Consider the following 16,715-nt stretch of genomic DNA (forward strand, 5'->3'; position numbering starts at 1 on the left):
TGGGGGACAGATTTAAGATGAACGAACAAGGCTTTTATGGATTGATCATGCACCACGGGTATATGAAGGCTTCTTTGCAAACTAGAATATAGATATTATACGGTGAAATAAAAAATCACATAGGCTTGAACCACTACAAGTCCAGGTGGCTGAACAATGATAGCCACACAGCAAACTTCGACTACTTCGCTTTAGCCCCTGTCTCTCTAAGCGGCCTTCCCTAAAAAGCTCAGTCTGCTCTGATTGGTCAGTGTTCCTGAGTCTTTGCATCTCTGTAAAAGTCTGTCATTGCAGCTGGGGGATGAGTGTAACACCTAAAACACACCAAGGGTAGCTCGCCGCAATAATTACATTTTTCTGCACAGGAGTCAGAGATCTTTGTTAACTGATTAGCTGTGGGAATTATGGGGCACTGTGCCGCAGCATCAAACCACTGGAGTCGCAGCAGAAGAAATGAATGACATCTGCAAATTACGTTTTTCCTGATGTTAGCATGTCGCTACATGTAGCAGTGTATGTCATGTAAACTTGAGCAGATGACCCCATAAAGAAATCCAGCACGAATTGACGTAAGCTGGAGCCGACTGTAGAAATCTGAGAGGTTTGCTCAGAGGGATTACTTTTACATATGTTTATCTCATTATTTGAAACTTTAGCCACATTTAATTTGAACATCCGACATTGTAACAATCTATATATATGACGGCATATAAGAAAAAGCATAAAAGGTCCTCTTTAAGTGCAACAGTATGAATGTGTTTTGTTGCTGCCAGAGCAGTCTGGAAGGCAGCCAGCTCCCAAACTGCACAAGTGAAACGAAATAAACAAATGTTTCAATCAGAATCATAACTGTACTGTTTGGAGTTTGGCATGTAAACGTTTCCTTGACATGACGAATTCCTTATGTTTCAGTCTGGAGCTGATCCTGTGGCTCCATGGATCATTGCACGTACAGTACAGTTCTGAAGATAAATGGAATATGAGAAGCTTTGTAGAAATAAAACCACGCAAACACACACACACACTCAAAATGGTTGCACATGGAAGTTCATCCAGTGCTCTTTTATAGCTTTCAGGAACAGCAGAATTTCATTACGAAAAAACAAACGTTATGAATACGAGCAATGAAAGTAGCTCAGTTCTGATGCCTGATAGACAGTCAGTTTGCAGGAAGGGACCAGGGTCGGTTCTGACGCACGCGGATACACAAACACAGAAATGGTGTGCGTAACCACCAGGCCTTTTTTCCAGCTCTTTGTCAGCATCTCTTGGCTGTGTTGTTTTACACTTTTTGCCAAAGCTGCGGTGATTTATGTCCTTTCAAGTGTCAGCTTCCCTTTGTTGCACTGTACGACTGACTTGCTGTGGAAGCTTTTGAAAACAGGGGATTATTTTCCCAAAGTTATTTTCTTAAAAAGAAGACACTGTTCCTAAAAGAGGACAGAACATTTGACATGCAAAATACGACTTTGTATTTCTATTTTTCCTAAAAGAGGATGGTGTGGATTTCTTTATGGAAGATGATGATTCAGGACAGTCACATTTCCCCCCACACGTACTTTTCCCACACATGTGGCATTTAGTCAGTGACCACAGGGCAACACGGTTGCCCCACAGTCCCGATCTCTATTTCATCCATTGTCCTCTTAAATCCAACTGCTGCACTGCCTCTGCCGTGTCTGAGTGGCATCTTATTCCTCTTTTCCACATCATGGAAAGTTTTCTGCAAATTAAAACAACTGAACGGTTGCCAAATATGTACAAGGGATTGCCTGCCGTCAGTGTCAGTTTACTGGAGCCTCAAATGTCCGGGAGCATTTCCTTGGTGTCAAGATATACTGTATGCGATACTGCACGGTTTAATGTGGAATGTACCTGAGAGGCTCTTTGGACAATCTGCTATAAAATGCAGATTAAAGCTGCTGTATATGATGTGTATGCATTATATAGTAGTCTAGGGATTATATCAGTTTATGTGTATGAGAACGTTTTTATGGTTTTATAGTTTCTTTCTCTACTTCCTATCATGTAGCCCAATAAAAAAAAAAGAAACCGTTAAAACCGCTGCCAACTGGGCAATCATCCATTCTAGATATCAGATTCCCCAGTGGGGTTACAGATCAAAATAAAACCCAGACAAACACACAAAGCTTTGTCCTACTGACCCACTCTGTAGCCTGTGTGTGTGCAGTCTGGGGAATGTGACTGCACTGCACGGCAGACCTGGCTCAAAGCTACGAGGCCATGGTGAAAGACAGAGGCCAGACTCACACTGCAGGACTCTGACCAGGTTCAAAACCACAGCCTGGGGAATATGAAGGACATGCAATAATCTTGCATCACTTGCTTTCTTGGCCGTGTTTCATGAGGTCACAGCTTGAAAAAAGTTCCTCCTGTGGAAGTACTTGAATCGAATCAAACCACTTCCATACAGCACGGCAAAGATATTATTATAAATGCGATGTGTTCATCTGAACCTACAGCGGGCATGTGTTTCTCATCAGCGCAGATAAATGTGCACGTAAAGGCATTCCTGCCTCGTGTGTGTTGGGTCAGCAGAGCATTGTGTGAACCAGGTCAGTCTGCGGAAATTCATATGGCACCTTTCATAACAAAAAATACAGCTAAAAAAGTATAATAATATTATACAAAACATATCAAATGACAGTAATGTAAGAAATTGGTGGGATTATCATAAATATAGGCATGGCATACTTTCTTGTTCACAGATCTAAAAAAAAAAAAGAAGCCATTTAGTGGACAAAGTGCAGACCTCGGGATTAAAGCATGGGTTAAATACGTTTGTTTCTTGAACCTGTTTCTAATTTGTTCACAAACACACACACACACACACACACACACACACAGACCCTCTTCCTTCAGCCCTGCCTCACATGTGTTTTTGTGATTACGTGGCGCCCCAGGTAGCATGTGTGCAATGGTGCTGTAAGGCTACGGGAATCCACAGGTTGCCCACCCTTTCTGGAGACCCGGCTCCGTTATGCTCACTAGCTGTTGCGGTCAGGTTAGGAAAACATAACCGAGGAAATATAATAAAAGTCCAAAAGGTTGACAGAGTCTCTGTATTGTGGACCCTGATCTGAGGTTTTCACGTGAGAATACGCCTATCATATATACAAATCGAAAACAGGGGTTGCCTCAAGTGCCGTGGCTCGTTCCCCTTAACTGACGTGTCAGATTTGTTGAAACACTTACGCACAGGCAACAGCTGGATTGGGTAACATGAGATCTTCTCTCATCTCTTTGGTATCCTTTGGTATAAAATGATCACAGACTGGCTGGGTGGGTACACATGAGCAGCTTTCTTGTATGATTTATCGGTACTGAAGTTTTCAAATGGTTTACAGGGGCCGCCGATTAGAACCGCAAACATGCAAACTCACCTAGTGCCTCTTAAAAGTAATCAGTTCAAGGAAGAATCTGGGAAGACTTCTGATGCTTACATACCTGGTCTGAACTTTCAAATTTTTTCGAGTATTTGTGTCTCAGGCTTTGGGCACATTTGAGACGGGGCACGCAAACAAAGAAATCAATGTAGGCTTCTACACGAAAGCAATGTACTGATTCTTGTGTTGGTAAACGCAGTCCATCACCTTTAAAATGTAACAACACGGAGAAACATTAGTATTCATTTGCAGCATTGGACCAGTATTTATTCTCCTTTTTAGCTTTGGTCTCTGCCAAATCCTGAGGCAAATATCAGGCTTTTTAGCACCTGAATACTCCACTTTGTTTACTGGCTAGTTGCTAACTTTGCCGATCTGATATTTGGTGGTGGTCAAGCAGCATACGCCTGGTTTATCAGTGCTGTTTTGGCTTTAAACTGCTGTCTATTGCTGCTGGAAATGGGGCTGATGAGAGTTGTGCGACAAGCCAACACTTTTACACTACACATCATCTTTTGAGTAATAATAAAAAGCATTTATATGATGCAGCTTTAGGTAAGCTTGAGTGACTCTGTAATGGCAAATATAAATACTAAATACTTTGTGATGCTTCCACATCAAGTGCTGGCAGCTACTTTATTAATATAAAAACAGAGTCGGAGAAGGCGAGGCTGTGGCTATTTCTTGGAAACAGTACACACACCAGTACATCCTGAACTTGGAAGTTTCAATAGTAAACACTTTATTTCTCGCAAGCACTCGTAAAACTTGAGAAACGCTGCCTCAGCCTGCAACAACTGACATTATCAAAAACTTGAGAGAGGTGACAACCTTTGCCGTGAAGAAAAGTATTAACATTCACACTGCGTTTTTCTATTTGTTTTTTTACGGCTTCTCATTAATGTCTGTGGAGGAGAGCTCCAAGAGGGAAGAGGGAAAGAACGGAGTGACAAGAGAGGACGTGTCAGTGTGGTGAAAACACACACGCACACACACACACACACACACACACGCACGCACACACTTATCATCTTCGATTTACGCGTGTTTACGCATTCTGTAAAAACTCAGACAAACTACCTGCACCTTGGCCTTGAAAGAGACATATTTTACCCTTTGGTGTTAATAACACACACTCGGACGGGGGCGCAGATTTATGTATATGCACACGAACACACACACACACACACACACACACATGTACACACATACATACACACCACCCACAACTCATATTTTCCCCTAGGCATACTTTCCATATTTTTTCTGATGACATAAGTCAGCTCAAAAGGTGTGTGTGTGTTGTGTTTTTCATACCAGCCCATTAGTCTCTCGTATGTCATTGCCCACCTTGCTCCCTACATAAATACAGAACGTGATCCAGAAGAAAGCCTAATCCTGTGGATTATTTTAGCACAGAATTCAGAATGTCAATCAATGTCTTTCCTCATCAGCTCCTCTGGTAGCACTTTGTGGCCAATTCTTCTGGGATTTAAGAGACTTTATGAGAAAGCTTTAATATTTTTCTCTTTACGAATCTTACAGGTATTTATTCATTCTTTCTGCGTTGGCCAAAGCGTCTCGTAATCCTACTCATGTCCTGTCCAATACATCAGTCATCGTTGTGGAAAAAAGGTTTTAGTCACAAAACCACTCGTCAACCTGGAAAAGTAAACAACGCAATTAAAGATGAAAAAAAAAAGGGAAGGCAGAATTCCCAGAAAGCTTTGCATCAAAACAGGATCTGGCCTGGATCTGACCCGTGAGCAGCCAGACCATGTCTGTCTGATGTGTTTTTGTGGATATGTATGAGTCTGCAGGGGAACTGGTGACAAACAGCAGACAGTTCGAGCTCTGCTGGGGTCAAAGGGGGGCGGTTTCTCAGCAGCTTTGCATACTCCTGACTGTCGGCTGAATCACCTGGGCAAGCGTTTAGATGACGCTCTTATCAAGAGCACATGAGAATAAACAAACAAACACTACAGAGTCGAACCGCAGAGTCCAGACAAGTAAAATTTCCTCCATCCTCTGAGTGTTCACACACAACTTTCTCCGTCTAAAAAGTCATTTCTTACATTTCCATCTTTCACAGCTGCAGCACTTGGACTCCTTCCAGCTTTGCCCTCACACTTGACAAATTGATACGCTGAAGCCAAATCTAAACAAAAAAATCCGGATATAGGCACGAATTGTGGTTCCTGCGTGTGTCTGATAAATGACTCCCCGCAGAAACATACCAAGAGACATTTCTGACCACATCAACCGCTTTCACCCCGGTTTTTGCTTTTGCAGCATTATTTCCCAACTGCGGGGAACATATGCAAGTGCAAGGCAATAGCGACGACTGAAGCATGCAGTTGATTGGGCATGACTGGCCTGTCATCTGTGGTAATCACAACCTTCTGGACGAGAAGGATGGATATATAGAAGGATGGTAAACTGGAAGTATAAGCACGGTTGGGTCTTGTTTAATATTCCCCATGCACCATAATGTACTTTAACCACGGTCCCCCTCCACATGCTCTGGCTCACTTGGCACGCAAACAGTAAAATCTGATCCCGAGACGGTTAAAATGTGAAATGATAGCCTGAGAAGTGTGACGAAAAAAGTGTGTGGAGAAAAAACACAACGACACAAACCCTGTGACAAAATGTACAGGATATGGGGCGGTTTTTGGTGGCATAGTGCCAGATCTTAGATGTTAACTATTCCCATTTTCAAAGCACAAAAAGCTCTTTGAACAAGGTTTCTGAGGCCCCGCACTGACTGACTAACAGCCTGACATATTGACCTGATGAACTGACTGTCTGAGCTGGCGCTGCAGGCAGAAAGAGACCCTTTTTCTCTGTCAGAAACAATACAAATGTAAGCCACCCACTACATCATGCAGAGGGACTCTCCCTGCTCTGACACAATCAGTGAAGCATCTTGTGACCTCCAATTAAGTTAAAAGCTGTAATTATTGACATTACTGTCATTTGAGCCTTCAACCTTACTGTTCAGAGACATTTTCTCCAAAGCCGTGCTCTGTCAGCGGAGACAGCCAGCGTCCATTATGTCTGTCTGTCTCCTAGATGTAGAGGGCTGATGGCTGAGTGACAAACACAGCTCTTACCTTCCTTCCTCTCATGGAGCGATCATATAAGAGCAAATGCGTAATTGAGTAATGCCTACTCCTTCTAAAATAGTTACTGAGCACCAACCAGCGTTGAGTAGTTGACTTTGAAACAGGGGAACTGGAAGTGCAAAAATGCTAACTCATTTCCCTATTTTAGGATTCAGTCACTATATTGTCAAATTATTTAAGAATTCTTGGGGGATTATTCTAGCCACTTACACACCGTGGGACAAACGTGAAAGCTGAATGCCAGGTTTGTCATCTACTTTACATTTTGCATGGAAGTGGGGTCCATGGAATATGTTCATACCCTAAAAGCAATTTCAGAAAGTTACAAAAGCCAGAGTACTCTGACAGAAAGAATTGGAGGTCTGGAATGGATAATCCAGGGTCACTGAGTGAAGTCCCATCCCCTCAAGCCCAAGCTGCTCCCATCAAGTCTCTGTGAGTACGCTGACAGATTGACGTGCCAGACGGCCTCTTAGCATGCAGCTGGAAACACAGAAAACCAGCGACGTGCGCTCTCTTTCACTCTCTAACGAGCTGCAGGCAGGAAAACACACCTATACTTCTCTCCCGCAAGCAGCACACAGGTTTTCAGAAAGGAGAACAGCGCAGCGGTGAAAGATTTGTAGAAGATGAGGCATAATATGAGATGAGGAGGTGAAGGGGGGGAATTGAGGCGGCGAGTTGAGAATGAAAGGGAGAAGAGAGAATGGATGTGTAGGAATGAAGTCCTGAAAGACAAATTTGGGAGGAGAGAGGAGCGCCGCAGTGACGGATATATTTGATGAAATATAAGGTGTCCGCGGAGCGAGAGAAAGGGAATGTGAATGCAAATATTGGGTCTTGCAGGCTATTCAAGACAAAGCTCTCAGTCCGGTGTGTGGTCATAAGTCCTATTTGAAAGGATCCCTTGAGGAGAATGCAGGCCTTCAGTTTGTGTTTGTTGATACATTCACCTGTGAGAACCGGGAAACTCAATGATTTCTGCTACTCCTTTTTGGATGTACAGTGACAATGTGTTGAGCTTAATGCATTTACTTTTGAAAATGTATTTTTACAGGTTAAACCAAAGCATTAGAGCAAATGTGTCTTTTAAAAGCCGTGATCAGAGCCTTATTAGCTCTGTGCAAGATTACAGGCACAGAGACCCAGACTTCTTACATTACACCGTATCATCAAAGTATATACAGCACATTTTTCCGTGATGTTTTTTGTCTGCCTGTTTCACACAATCTGCCTCAACTCATAAAGAATGTCTCAGCGCCGTCAGCTGTGTTGTAAATAAGTGCATGTATCATGGTTGTGAAACAAAACCTAAAAAGAGAAAAAACTAGGCCCAAGGCAGATCCGGCCGAGCCACGTGTTGGCTCTATCTTCAGCCAAGAACATAAAGCAAATACCTCGGAGAGCATTTTACTCATTTAGTGTCTTTATCAAGTTACAACAGGCTCTTAAGTTGCAGGCGTAAAAAAAAGCTAAAAGACCTCGAGGAATTCAGGAGCGGACATATTTTTTGACTGTCACGCAGAGAGAAAGTGGGATGATTTGTTTTGACATTTATTGATACCTGACAGGGGTGGGAAAAAGGTGACTTCAGGGCTGTATTTCTGTCAATCTGCTGGAAAACGTCCTCCCACTCTCTAGTAAAGGTTGAGGTCAACTGCACAGGCCTGGAGAATGATTGCTCTGTTTCAGTCTGGTGGCAGAAATCTCAGGTATTTTATCAGGTTTTGAGGGGTTTCCATGACTTTACACAGCATCCAAAGAGGATGCAGGGGAGCTATCAGACTTAGTAGGGATCATTGTACATGACGTAGTTCTTGACTAGACTACTATGTCAAGTACAACATCAAAACAACTACAGGGCTTTACATGGCTGCCTTGCATGGCAATGTGATGGTGAGACTCCGGGAAGTAACTTCTCCCAGCTAATAAATAGCCAGGCATATAACCTTTATTAAAACTTTTTGGACTGATGAAACAAACTATATGTAATATGTCAATTAGTGAGCTTCATTGGTGCTGATTTATCTACTTTTGGACAGAGCCAGGTTAGTTTTACCCCATATCCAGTCTTTATGCTAAGCTAAGCTAAGCTAAGCACATACTGGCTCCAGCCACATATTGCACTTCCATTACCATACAACATGCAGACTGATTTCACACCTGTTAATCAGACAACCAGAGCAGTGCCCCAGTCTCTGAACTTTGCTCAGTCAGCAGCAGTCAAGAGTCGGGATCAAGCCTCTTTTTGGAATAATCCGATATTCATTAACATCCACTAATGGAATGGAAAATGCGATGAGTGTGCGGTGAGCCGGATAGTCATGTTTATTCTTGAAACTCTAGTAGGTTCCTTTAATTGCAATTTAGAAAATGTCGAAACGTTTCCTTTTTAGTTTAGAACATAAGAGCGTTGCACTTTCTTTCTTCTGAGCTCTTCCACAGCATACGCACATGTACTTCCCCTCCTGGACCCCACGCTCTTTGATCCTGAGCCTTTCTGCTGGTATGACTTGGCACATCTGGCACTGTGCCCCGCCTGCCCTCCGCTGTTTTCCCTGCACAAGGAGGGGAGGGATGGAGGGAGTGAGAAAGGAAGGGGAAGAAGTGAGGGTTGTAACTTTGCACCTGCAGAACTTGGGACCTGTCTTGAGGCCAAACTGTCGATCGCAATGTGGGGAATTTACCTGGACATAGTTTTCTTCACCTCCCATATTTCTCTCTCTGTCTCTAGAGGGATTAGGCTCATGTCACTCCTCATGTTGGCATTTTGTGAATGTGTGTCTCACACACACACACACACACACACACACACACACACACACACACACACACACACACACAGTCTCAGTTCAACTTCAAATCCGCCACCCTCTCTCAGGGCTGCAATAAAACCACAAAACACTTCAAAAAGTGGCCCTGCTTCCCAGAGTCCCTTGCTGCTCTGACATCACTTACTGCCTATTTTCACAGCTGCAGCTCTCTGTGCCAACGCAGCCCACTCCTCACACTGCAGCTCTCTTCCGCCTCAGTGTGTGTGTGTGTGTGTGTGGTGTGTGTGTGTGTGTGTGTGTGTGTGTGTGTGTGTGTGTGTGTGTGTGTGTGTGTGTAGGGATGTTTATGTCTGAGGTTCATGTCTTATGGATAGGACGGAGTATTTGTTGGCAACAGAAGGACTTCACATGCCAGGGTGCCTTTTCTCAATAAGGTGCGGTTAACCATCTTCCAAATAACGTGCAGAGATTAAGAGATGGGGTTGAAGCAGAAGTCAGTGGCCTGGTGCGCTACTCTTTCATATTGACTAAACCCACATCTCCTCCACTTCCTCTTTCTATGAAATTATGTCTGACAACTAAACTATGACCTTTAAATTAATGCTTATTGTGACAAGATACAGTTTCACCCGTAGGCAAAGTTTGACGTAAAAGCGGCCTTTGCATGTGCTTTCTGTAGGTTTGTCGACAGCGCCTACTACAGTGTGGAAGAGCAATGGAAACATTTTGTAACACTGCTAAGAAAAAACATGCTATAAATAACATTTCATTATCTTATTCGTATTTATATATAATGGGACAAAGCATTGAAAGAGTTTTCTAAACTGCATGATATGCTGCGCACTCGCTTGTCCAGCACAACAAGGAGGGAATCATCCTCCTCTGTTCCCTCCCTGCTGTCTGTCTGATGTAAGCTTTTGGGTCATCCTGTCCTGGCATGGTGGGGGAATTCCCATTATGTCACCCGTCCCCTGGGGGTGGGGTATGAGGGAGAGACGTTGTCGTCACCCGGTCCCCCCCAAACAGATAATGGGACACCCAGAGCTGGCTGTCACACGGGAGACGGTGGCATGACCTAGTGAGGAATGGTTTGGCTCATTACAGCACTGCTGTGGACCGCTCCAATACTGCGAGGGCCACATCACCGCGATGAACTGTGAGACGGGGATGAGACACGGCATTATGCTGCTGAAGGCCCGAGTGGTGTGCTCAGTGGAGTGGCGTCTCTTGACAGTCGTCACAATGCACAATGATGCGCTTTCATCACTCTTTGGGCCATTGTAGGCAACAAACAACTATGATACTATGAGGCTATAGGGTGCGATGAGGCAAGATGATGATTTGTAGATGAGAAGTGAGGTTGAAAATGTGACTAGAAACGACCAAAGGAAGTATGTCATATCCTTTTCTCTCTTCCCTTGTTCCAGTCTTCCTCACACTCCATTATTGTTTCTGTATGTCTATATGTTAAGAGCCCCCCCTACAGGCCAGTCATGGAAGGAATTCCTTGTTTCTCTCAGATTACATGGTAAACATTATCCAGTCATCCATCCATATGCATGCTATTTCAGAGCTGTCTAAAAACAGGATAAGCCTGTGCATGGACCATCAGTTGAGCATGCCAAGGGAAGAAAATAGAAAATATGTTGTTTGTCAGGTTGTGACAATAAATGATCAGGCAGAGGTGTGAAGTATTTGGAGGCCGTTTGTTCTCATAAACTCAAGTTCCTCTGATGCACGCTGATTGTTTCCTGCTTGGTTCCAGCTGCTGTGCACTCACTGGCACGCAAAACAGTGGAAAATGCACACCAAAGTCTACAGAGTGGAAGTCTATCAGTAGGCCAGTGAGGCAACGGTCACAGGAAGTCCAGTCACAAGTGAGATTAAACCTCTCTCCCTTCTGTTTGCATGACTCCACTAAGAGAGTAAGAATCCCTGCCCCAAATGTATGTCTTCACATCCTCTCTTTAATCTTCTTCATTCTTCTCCTCCTCTGTCCCCAATGCATCCAAGACAACAGTTTTGTTAATGGAAAAGCACTCGATGAACCCATTCATTCTTCCAATAAATCTCACTAAGAGCCTGGGTGTCTCACAAACCGCGTACATACTTCACATACTGCAGCTGTCAGCAGATCGTGGAGGATCTATTTTGTGGGGGGCTTTGTCAGATGCTAGCCTCATCCTCAGGCTTAGTCACCCGCTTAACCATATTTACACAGTACTTCGTGTGGCGTCTGCCTAAAAAAAAAGTGTTGCACAAGAGGACACCCTTTCAACAAGATGCAAAAAAGACGTAGCTTTCCATTCATTCGTCTTCCTAACCCATTTTAGACATTTTGAACCAACAAAAGTGAAATAAGTGCACAATATCTCTGCTTTCATTACTTAAACGTCCCATTTGATGCTCATTTTGAGGTTCATACTCCTATTTTGGGTTTCTACAAAAACGAACGGACATCCATCCATCTTCAACCAACAGGTCCCACCAGGACAGAAACAAACAAATGCTCATTTTTTAGGTTTTCATGACATATAATTGTGACCAAAGAAGCCTAAAACTTGCTGTAAAAGACTAATAATGTGTCTTTCACATCTGGAAGGTTTTGGGACAAGTCTTCCACAAAGTCAAGTGCAGAGCAAAAGCAGACATTTCAGAAGATAGGAAGAGAGGAAGAGGCGCCGATAAGAGTTCACACAGGAAGCCTCTCTGGATTTGGGAGGATGGAAGGAAGGAAGGTCACAGAGTTAGGAACAGCCAGAGACTGACCAGAAATGATAGATGTGAGGTATGACAGAAAAGAATAGGAAAGAGGTGTACAAGGGAAGAGAGAATGGTTCCTGGAAAGAGCAGGGAAAATGGGCACAACTTCTAGGAAAACTTTACAAATCAAATAAATTCAAATAATGCAGTAGAACTGGTATTTGAGGTATGATTAACACCTTCCATAAACATATGCATAATAACGCTAACGCTTTAACTATAGTTAAAACTCCATTTGTATTTCCTTCCCTCACACTGCAGACAAACTACCACTTTCACCTCCATGCAGAGCGCTCCATCTGCTGGACAGCCCCCAAACGTTAACTATCACCTACAGGCAGCGTCTGTTTGCTCAGGCCGCCTCCTGCAGGCTGGTCGAGGAACCGCAGTGTCCTGCTGTATCTGAGGGCTGTGCAGGTGAGCAAACACCAGGAGGCAAAAAGGAGCCTGTTGCCTGAAAAGTAGGGCAGTCAACTCTGAGAATCAAGAAAGGCCTTGCTTTACATTGATTTCACCACTGACTCTGATGTGTCTTTCTCTCTTATTCTTTATCACTGAAGTCAAAGTTAAGGGAAAAAACAAGAGGTGGATGTTTACGGGTTAAAGTGGTGGCTATGGGTGTCAGTTTGTTTTAGTTTTTTTTTTTTAAAAAGGACAAACTTTTTATGAGAAATTATCACATGGGATGATGTTGAATATATCTCCACATCTGCACTTTATTCTGTAACTGCAAATATCCGTACAATCTCTCAGCTTTAACCCCTGAGGCTTGTCTCCCTCCATATCCTCAGGAATGTCTAGTAGTGTTTCCCACCTGTAACACACACACACACACACATGCGCACACACTAAAGTAATAGAGATGCCATTGTCTTCTCATACAAGCCAGATTTTGGGATGTACACATCATCACGCGGATTGAAATGTTGGTTAAGGAATTGCTTTTTGTGACACGCCTCCTCCTGTTTTGTTTTGTCCAATTCCAACATTTTTTTCCCCCCGAACTCTTGGCGAGCACCTGAGGGTTCAAGAATCCCGTGCATTCTTCCTCTCGTACACATACATGCAAGCACCCACACTCGCTCCTTTCTCACTTATATTCGAATGGGATAAAAAAAAAAAAAAAATGTAATGACTCTTCTGGGAAGTTCTGGGTATATTCACACTAGCGCATGCACAGTTGTGGCAGGTGGATGTTTGGCTTGAGTTTGGGTGGCTGTAATGGCTAAAGCAGGAGAGATTGGAAAACCACACCCAGCGGGGACAGGAGAGGAAGGCCGGGGGCAGCTGAAAGGCTGCAAATGGGAGAAACAGGTGAGCGAGTGTGTGTGTGTGTGTGTGTGTGTGTGTGTGTGTGTATGTGTGTGTGTTAGTGGGATTCTTCTTGTGCAAGGTAATGACTGGCTAAAAGAGCAACTCTGGTTTTAAAGGATGAGTGAGCGCTAATAAAAGAAGAGGGGAAAGAGGCTAATAGGGGTAAAATGAGGGGTCAACAGGAAGTCACGTTTCTATATCTTCGCCCAGCAATTCCTCAGTCCAGCTTCAGCCAAGTTTCTGCTTACAAAATATAAGCTTATACACATCCCTGCAGAGCCCTGCATACCCAAATATATATATGCACACAGTGGCTCACATGCTATCAAAGCCCTCATTGTTTTCCCCCCTTATCACTTTCCTCTCTGCTGTTTTTCCCTTCCTGCACTCTCTTACCTGCCCTTATCTCCTCTCCCTTTCATCTCGGGAGAGGCCTCCGAGCACCAGAGACAAAGAGGACAGAGGAGAAAGGACGAAGGAGCAGCAGCGAGGGGGCATGAGAAGAGAGAGTAGAAACGGAGAGGAGATGGAGAGTAAGGACGCCTTATCTGAGATGATGCACACACACGTACGCGCGCGCACACACACACACACACACACACACAGGGGCCATTGTTCAGTGGCTTAGCCGCGGGGGCCCTGTGATCACGGAGGCTGAGACTGATGAACGTGTGGCCCCTCTGTCTTCCTCGCTTTTCCTTTTATCTCTTCGTCTCCTGCCGCTCAAGGAGCCCTCTTCCTCCTTGTCTTTCTCAAGAGATTCCCACATTAAAAACCGCAGCATAAGAGGACGTAGGTCCCGGTTTCAGCGGCGTAAGTGCACACATTCATAGCACGGATGGCTCCAGGGGGAATCAAAGACCTTGCTAGATTTTCTGAAAGTCTGTCTGCTTAATGAGCAGTTGGAAAAGTGAGCAACTACCGAGGTGATCAAACCTTCGTTTAAGCACATTTTTTCCTCAGACTGCTGCAATTAGGAGGAGCAATGCGATTGGACAATGTCTCAAAACTGCTGAGCCATCATACATTTAAGGCTAACTCAGAGATTACTAATATGGTTTTGGATCCCAGAAACACAGTCACGCTGAAACAATGTCTGCTTATGTGAATTTCACAATGCTCCAGTTGAAACGCTTGCAGTGTTTTGACATTCGCTTACCACAGTTGCCATGACAACAGCAGAGCCTCCCTCCTCCAACATTCCCAATGTCTATCATGATGGACAGGAAGTGGCACGTGAGGAATGTGCGAAGAGTAGTAGTACAGAGATGACCGACAGCGGTTTTTGTCCTTTCTATTTCCCAGCAGCCCCTGATCCCTGGGTTGCGACACCGTAACCTCTCAACTCTTCTCTGAGAGGACATGCTTTCATCACAAACTGACAGGTGACCTTCAGGTAAAGAGGGGAGGGGATTCAGGCTAGAGATGTGAAGGTGGAAAGGTGTTCAGGAGAGGAAGATCAAGGTTTTTGGGTTTGAGGCTTTTGAGGTAGATTAAGAGATACGCGCTGGATTTTGGTCTTAATTTTTAAAACTTCTGTTTGCACATCCTTGACAGTGTGAATATAGCTTAATATTGTTTAGGGAAAGGCTATTAATAAGCCATGTGGTATATTTTCCACGTCCTGCACATTATTTTTTTGTTTCTTCTTATGCCATTTGTTTCACTTTAAAGGGTGCACATTTACAACATATCCTACCTTCACCCCAACACTGCTGACCAGATGTATAAACTATGTATAAACTATACGGGCTGAATAACAAATGCCTGAATTTCAAAATAAATCTGTGAAACTTTCGACCAATAACCCAGAGCACATCGAACATGAACCAGTGGATTTTATACTCTTCCATCTTTCTGTCATCTCTCCACCCCCCACCCCTCTTTGATTGTCAGAAGGAATGTGGCAGGAATCTCGGCAGAATGTTTTGGTATGCTTAGCGGACAAGTGCTGGGGTTGCCATGGAGTCGGGCCTCTTCCCATCATCATTGTTTTCAGGGCGCACGGTGGTAGCATTGGTGGTATGGCGTTGCACTGCTGCTTTAACAAGGTACTTGGAAAGTATGTGCGACTGGACGGTGTGTGCAAGGACACACGGTCACCATGGAGACTGCTAAATGTTTTGTGTGTGTGTGTGTGTGTGTGTGTGTGTGTGTGTGTGTGTGTGTGTGTGTTTTTAGGGGTGGAAGAAGACCTGTCCAAGATGATGTAATCAAGATGTTTGATCTCTGACCCTTGACCCGAGCAAACAGGAACCTGTTTTTTGGGGATCGGGCCCTGCGGTACTTAGCAGTATAGCTAGGAAGTCCTATTTGACCTTTTGACCCCAGAGGGGTTGTGAACAGAGACGTACACAGAGCACGGCTGTGATGTCATTGCACCAGGTGAAGCTCTGTGAAATATCAAAGTCACTTAGAAGACGCTGATAAGTGATTTCTCACTGAGCCTGTACATATATGAATTGGGCGCAGGGATTAAAAGCACAGAGCCACGCACTATCAAAGACTAAATCCTGTATCGGCTCTGTCTGTTAATTCAGCCAAGCAAGTGCTTTATACAATGTTTATACAATAAAGATCAAACTGACCTGGTGTTTCCAACTAATGCTGGCCCAAAAATGCTCTCTGCATGGATTAGACTGCTGACATACTCTGGATGGATATATCAAATCTAAATAGTGATTTCCTGGTACGATAATAATAAGTGATAGTTGTATTAGCCAAAGCATTCAGACTGGACCAAAAGGGTGGTGGCAGCAGCATTAGTAATATTCAGAAGGAATAATAGTCCCTTTATTATTTAGTATTTATCTGATAAGTACATAATACCTTAATAAACTTATTTTTGGTAGGGGACAGTACATACATAAAACTTTGGCACTGTTTTTTATTTTTACTTACAGGATAAGGCTTTTACTTTATCTTATCATCAAACAACAACAACCCAGTGAAGAGGGCAAAGCAAACAATTAATTAATCCTAATAACAGATATTACACAAGAGGTGTATTGTATGTGTCTATCCATGTGTATGTGCTAAACATACAGAGCCTACACTCCAGGTCCACCCCTTCCCAGAAGCTGCAGTGTATTAGCCAGTAGTCCTGTCGAGTGTTCACACACACAAACACACACACACACACACACAGAAAGAGGCAGATGGAGAATGCTGCTTCTTATATTCTTTTTGAGCCATGTTGACAATTCTCATGACAAAGTGCTAAAGTTGGCCCCGCTCGTACAGATGCTCTCCAAGGTAAATTTCAATCTGCCAATTTAGCGGCCTGCTGTGTTTATTTTCAATGAGGCACTTAGATATGACTCGAGGGG

The sequence above is a fragment of the Echiichthys vipera genome (genome assembly GCF_963691815.1).
Source record: "Echiichthys vipera genome assembly, chromosome: 23".
NCBI classification, from domain to species: domain Eukaryota; kingdom Metazoa; phylum Chordata; class Actinopteri; order Perciformes; family Trachinidae; genus Echiichthys; species Echiichthys vipera.